Genomic DNA, 6000 nt, shown 5'->3' with positions numbered 1-6000 from the left:
CCCCCCTCCGGGGGATCGCTGCCGGGTTTTCCCCCGAAACTTCAGGGGGCCTCCTCGGAGCGGGAGTGGCTCCCCGCCGAGAGGGGCTCCCGCAGGCTGCCGGGGTCCGCGGAACGTGGCGGTGGAGCCGTAGTTGCTCGTGAAGGAGCCGGTGCGTGGGCTGTGGTCGCGGTGAGGTGAGAGCGCTCCTTCGCTCTGAAATCTCACCTGGCGGAGATGAAGGCGCTCGTTGAGGCGGGGACCCTCCTCCTGCCTGTCCCCCGAGGGGCTGCGAGAGGGGCCCCGCGCCCTTCTCGGGTTCGCCGGGCACACGGGGTGCCGGGGGAGCGGCGCTTCCCCTGCGCCCTCCCCGCCGGGCTCCTGGGGTTTGCTGCCTCTGCCGGGAAGTTCTCCCGCTAGGAGATAGCGTGTAGGTGATGGTTTATGCCGTGTTCAGGTAATTGTGTAGCTGTCGTTAGCGTGACATGTGGCATTGTTCCTTACTGGTGTCAGTGCCAGCCAGGCAGCGTGCAGGAATAAAGACAAGCGAGCGCTACACAAAAGGGTGGGTGGTGGGTTGTCGTGGGGTTTTTTACTTTTGTTTTTTTCCTTTTTTCCCCAGCCTTGTACTTGTAGCATTGTTGCTAACCCTATTGCAGAAGTAGCAGTAAGTAGAGCACCAGAAGACAGTTCGGGTAAGGTAGTTCTGTGTTAGTAGTATTTAAGTGGCTTTGTGTGGGCTCTGGGCAGCCAGAGGGACCTCAGGTGCTGGTGAGCAAGTTACTCACCACAAGTCCTACAAGTTACTCTATGTAGTTCGTGACTCAGAGCACTTGATTAATTGCAGGTAGTGGGAGCATTTTCCAGATTTCAGGTGGAAGGAGTAACTAAACAGTACCCCAGCCCCACACTGCCAACATTCTTCTTCAAACAAAACTCTATTCGCTGACTTAGTTTGTGCTTGCACTTTTGACTTTGCTGTGACTTTTGTTTTAATTAAGTCTGCCAGAGCACTTTCTTCATTTTTTGGCTGTTGAATCTTTCATAACCAGGTCTGCAGACCTGAGAGTTGCAGTTGAAAAGTCAGCTCCCTAAACCTGGGCTTGTCCTAGTCTCTTTCCTGAGGCTGCTTGTAGGCAATTGGGGCAGAGGGTTTTCTGTCTGCAAGATCCTACCAGACAAAGGTGTCCACTGTGCTTTCTCTTACTTGCAGCTGAGGTTAGTCATCTCGTTTATCTTTACAATATTGGCATTCTGCCAGCTGGGGAAACAGTCAAGAGCTGGAGAGCTCACCTTCAGTGTTTTTGTTTAGAAACAGAAAGGGAATAAGATTTTTCAAGAGAATGGTTTAGTAGGACAAGCAGAAAATCAAGACTCTCAGATGCTCAAGGTCATGCAGCAAAAAGTAAAAACTATTAAGAATGACGCACAACTGGAAAGTTGTTGCCTTCTTCATTCAAGATGAAATAATTAGAAGAACTTAAAGTGTGCATGCAGAGATACATGGCCATTGTTCATGATCTGGTTTGTCTAGATGTTCTGAGCTGTCTCTTGGGGATTTTTTTTTGTAATTGGAATGGTGCTTTTAAAATTCAAAGTGCTTTTGTGTGCAGAAAAATCTCTGAACTTTAGTCATACTTGTGGTGTGCGTTGTAGTGTGCCTATCTTCTGATACCATTACTTGGTCACTTCTATGAAATATTCCAAAGGTTAAGAGGTTTGGAAAGTGGTCTTTTTCTCACTCTGGATGGAAGAAGTGTGCTTCTGTGAGCCTTTTCTAGCAGCTCTTTAATGGAGAGGAGGTTTGGGGCTTTTGCTGCAAGTGTTGAGGAATTCTTGTATGAGGGAGGTGGAGGGAAGGAGCTGAAGCATAGACAAGCTTATCCCTTGTGAGTACTTAGACTTGACTGTTTTCTTCAGATATTTACAAAATAATCCAGCAAAAGGATGCAAATCGCTGAAGTATTTGGCTGTGACAAATGAGAATGTTTTATCATCCTTTCTTCTTGATCCAGTACAGTTGTAATCTGTTTGGTAAGGAGATTGTGGATCCTGATACTAAGGCTTGATCTGCTCTCTCTTTTCTTCCCTCCTCTGGTGTGGCTACATCCTGAGAAGGGAGGGCACAATGAAAGCGTTTTCCTCTGTCTGTTTCATGTGTGATTTCACTCTGCAGCCAATCTACCTAACCAACCTGTGAAATGCTCTGGAAACCAAAACATCTCTTAGGACAAGACAGCCAAAAACCAAACCAAGTATCTGATTGTTTCCAGGGCTCAGACTGTAAAGTAAACAATAAGCATTCCACCTCCTGGGCTTTTTTCCCTGGCTCTTGTTTGAGGTTCAAGGTAATAATTTCAGTGGATCTGAAAAAAAAAAGGTTTTTGTTTAAATGCTATGGGCGTGAGGAGAGCATGTACTCAGCAGATCCTGGGGGAAAACCGCTGATAATGGGTTTCCCAGAGATTGCCTTTTTCTTACTCACCCTTTAGACCTGTGTGGCACTCACTGTCTGCTATGATGAAAGTCAGTTCCAGCATGCCAGAACCCCAGGATGTGTGTTTAGATGAATGGACTTGTTTCCTGCATCTCGTGTCTGAAATTATTTTTGTTTCTTTTCCTCAGAAGCTACAACAATTAGTCATTTGAATCAAGGTTTAATTCAAGCTCTGCAATAGAAGGCTTTTGGTAATTAGTGTAAGTTATTGTGATCATGCACTTCAAGGAAAAGCATGCTTTAATCTTTTCCTGCATTTGCAGCTAAAGTGGAAGCGTTAGAAAATGGGAGAGCCTCAAGGTTTAGGGCAGGGAGGCGATGTAAGGATGATTCCCCACGGAGTGTTCAAGGTATGTTAGAGTGGAATCTGCTCCCTGCTCCCTTGCTGGTGCCTGCTCACCTGCGGGTGAGCCCAGGGCTGGCCCTGTGGCCTTTGCTTGCCTGTTCTTGGAAGGAGGCAGGCTCAGATCCTCACTGGTACTCAGGGAAGGCTGACAGCTAGACCTGCCTATCTCTTGCGACTTAGGAGGTGGCTCAAAAGGCTTCCAAAGGGGAACTGCAGACTGCTAAGACACTAGGAGCACGTAGTGAGCGTTGGAACTGGGTTGGTGAGGCGCTGAAGGGCAGGTGGTGTTGCTGAGGAGGAAGCGCTTTCCCTGTGGCTTTGTCATGCTGATGCATTTTCTTGGTGTGTAGGCTGCGGGAACATGTGGGAATCGAAGGGCGAGCAGTGTAGTGAGTGTTTGTTCCTTTACATCCTGTGCTCTTTAGGGTTGGTAGATGATAGCTTAGTCACCTTCTCTGGCTCTCTTGCATCTTTGTAGGTGCCTGTCTGGGGCTGCTTTTTAGGGAGTCTGGGTGCTTTTTCTGAAATTCTTCGACCTTGTTCCCCAGGTTTCTCAATGGCTACATTTCAACATAGCAACAGCTTGCTCTCTTTAGGTAGCCTCTGTTGTATTTGGCTCTAATCCCTGAACTGAGGTATAAACCTGCCTGAATAAGATTTGAAGTAAGCAGTAGGGGTCATTTAAAAATGCAGCCACATGCTTGATTAGAGTGGAATGTGCTTAAGAAATAATGTATATCCATCCATCTAGTTGTATAAACAAACATTCAGGGACATTTGATATTTCAGCTTTCACATCTAATGTATTCATGGGTTGATTTGTTTCTGTGTGGTTGTTTCTTGTTTTGGGTTGGGTTTTTTTTTCCAATCTCCATAATCCTTGTCAAACACTAACCTGCAAAACAGAAATGTATATTTTTTTTAGTAGGGAAATGAGTATATATCTCAGTAAGGTATTTTTAGAAAGTGAGCATTTCAATTGTCTGGTTTTAAATGCCTTTCAGTGATGTATTTTATGGCGTGTGAAGTTCTTTGTTTTAGAAGGAAGGGAAAGGGGACACATTGTCTGAAAATGCGAGTTCTTTCAGACTATGTATGGAAGTCAATCCATTGAAAGCTAAGTTGGAAAGAACTTGAGGAAAACATTACTAACGTGAGCTGGGTCAAACTAGGGGTTATGTCAGTGTCTATAAAAGTCTTCAGTACTTTCAAAAGAAAGATATTAGATAGAGTATAAAGTCAGACTGTATATTGCAATGCAAATAAAAATATCTGTTTAATACTTTGGTTTTGATTTTTATTGGAGATGTTACTAGGCCCCTGATATTTGTTCTGCTCTCTCAGATCTCTGATAGTAAGCGATAAAGTCTGTTTTATAGAGACCTGTGAGGTGAAAATTGTCTAGGCATACCAACGTTTCCATTTCTGTCCAAGAATAATAAGCAGTTTCGTGCATGACCCCAGTTCCTAACCTGCTCAAGGTACCTCAAAACTGGATCTAACAAGGCAGGGAGAGACTGTGACATAAGCAGGTTTGAAGTTGTTAAAATTTTCTCTTCTAAAGAAGAAATAAGCTTATATCAGGGAGATGGTGTCTGTGGGGAATTATAAGAGTGAATTGGGCTGTGAGCTGTAAAACCTGCCTGCAGAGGCACATGGCAGCACACAGAGGCTTGTCTCCACTAGACCCTGGGGGAGGAGGTGTCACAGGGCAGACCCCTATGGAGAGGAGCCTGCCAGGAGCTGACAGACGAGTGAAGGACATTGAGAAAGTGTGTTGCTGATGTGGCAACACGAGATAGGTCACGACATACAAGGAAACACTGTGCCTTGGAAAAGTATATAAGAGCAACTCACTCCTTTGAATAAACGATTCAGATTCCCTGCTGGTCTGGGTCCATCATTCAATCGCTGACAAATGGTGCCCCGTGTGAGTAGTTTATTATACGCCTATCTGCGCGTCCGTCGGTGAGCCCCATGGGACTTGAAGTGCTGCTGCAAGAAGCAGGAGTGCTGGCCAGCGATAATCCCTACAAGTTGTAGGTGAGCCATGGGGGACTTAGGGGATGGAGTATCCCAGGAACAGAACGTCCCAGAGATGTTAAAACAGATTTTAAAGAAACACGGCGGCAAAATTAAGTCTACGGATTTGAACACACTCTTGTTCTGGGCAAAAAACTGTGGCTCAACTTTAGATAGGACCAATACTTTTGATCCTCTGAGATGGGACGCTTTAGAAGACGCGTTGTGGGACCCGAGTTGTGCAAGGCGCTCACAGCGCAGGTGGCACCCAGAGACCAAAGAAAGACAGATGCTTGTGCCACCGCAGCAGCTGTGCTGAGCCCTTCTGCGTCACCAGTGAGTGACCATAAGTCTGTTGGGGCTGTGGGAAGAGAGCCAGAAGATGGCCCCTCGTCCCCCGAACCGTTTGACCCTGGAGGGAAGTTGGACTGTACCGTAGAAAGGCTCGCGCCACGCGGCACTGGGTCGCGGCAAGTGGCTGGAGTCGGGGAGTCCCGTCCTTGTAGCGTGTTCCCCCTCAGAAAAGGGGGGAGATGCAGAAATGGGGTGTGGCCCCTGTGAAAGACTGTCAAGAAGTTTACATGTTCTTAATTTTTCAGTGGCATTCAGAATGATATTAATAAAGTTTTTAAGCAATTTTATAAGTATTTTAGAGAAGCCCTCTCAGTCAAGGCTTAAGGCTCTGGCCAAGCCCTAGCCCTGGCTGACTGGAAGTTATACCATCAGACCCAGGTGTTTCTGCCCTAAAAGTGTAATCAAGTCATTTTGACTTGGTAATTTGATCTTAAAAAAGCTGGACCCTCTTTCAAAGTAAACTTGAAAGTCCTGCCTAGGAAAGACTCTGCAAGTCTTCACTGTGAAACAGGACCTTCCAGCAGCTGCAGACTCTGAGTGATGGTAAAAGCTTTAGACAACTTTACATTGTTTCTCAAAGTTTTATCTGTTTGATAGCTACCATAATTCTTAATTGTATAAAACAGAAAAGGGGGAATTATGGGGATTTATAAGGTAGAGTTGGGTTGTGAGCTGTAAAACCTGCCTGCAGAGGCACATGGCAGTACAAAGGAGCGCATGGTGGCACACAGAGAGGCTTGTCTCCACTGGACTCTGGGGGAAGAGGTGTCACAGGGCAGACCCCTATGGAGAGGAGCCTGCC

At 46.2% G+C, this 6000-nt stretch overlaps 1 protein-coding gene across 1 annotated transcript in view; it reads left to right on the top strand.

Annotated features, from left to right (window-relative positions):
• PTGFRN (prostaglandin F2 receptor inhibitor) overlaps nt 1-6000 on the top strand; it is a 67576-nt gene that overhangs the window by 942 nt on the left and 60634 nt on the right. The gene's annotated exons all lie outside the window — the stretch shown is intronic.

Source organism: Corvus kubaryi, unplaced genomic scaffold, assembly GCF_017639235.1.
Source record: "Corvus kubaryi isolate FWS band 111438036 unplaced genomic scaffold, C.kubaryi_AGA036_p1.0 37391, whole genome shotgun sequence".
Classification (NCBI taxonomy): Eukaryota; Metazoa; Chordata; class Aves; order Passeriformes; family Corvidae; genus Corvus; species Corvus kubaryi.
The sequence above is the reverse complement of the archived record's forward strand: the minus strand, read 5'-3'. Positions and strand labels throughout refer to the sequence as shown.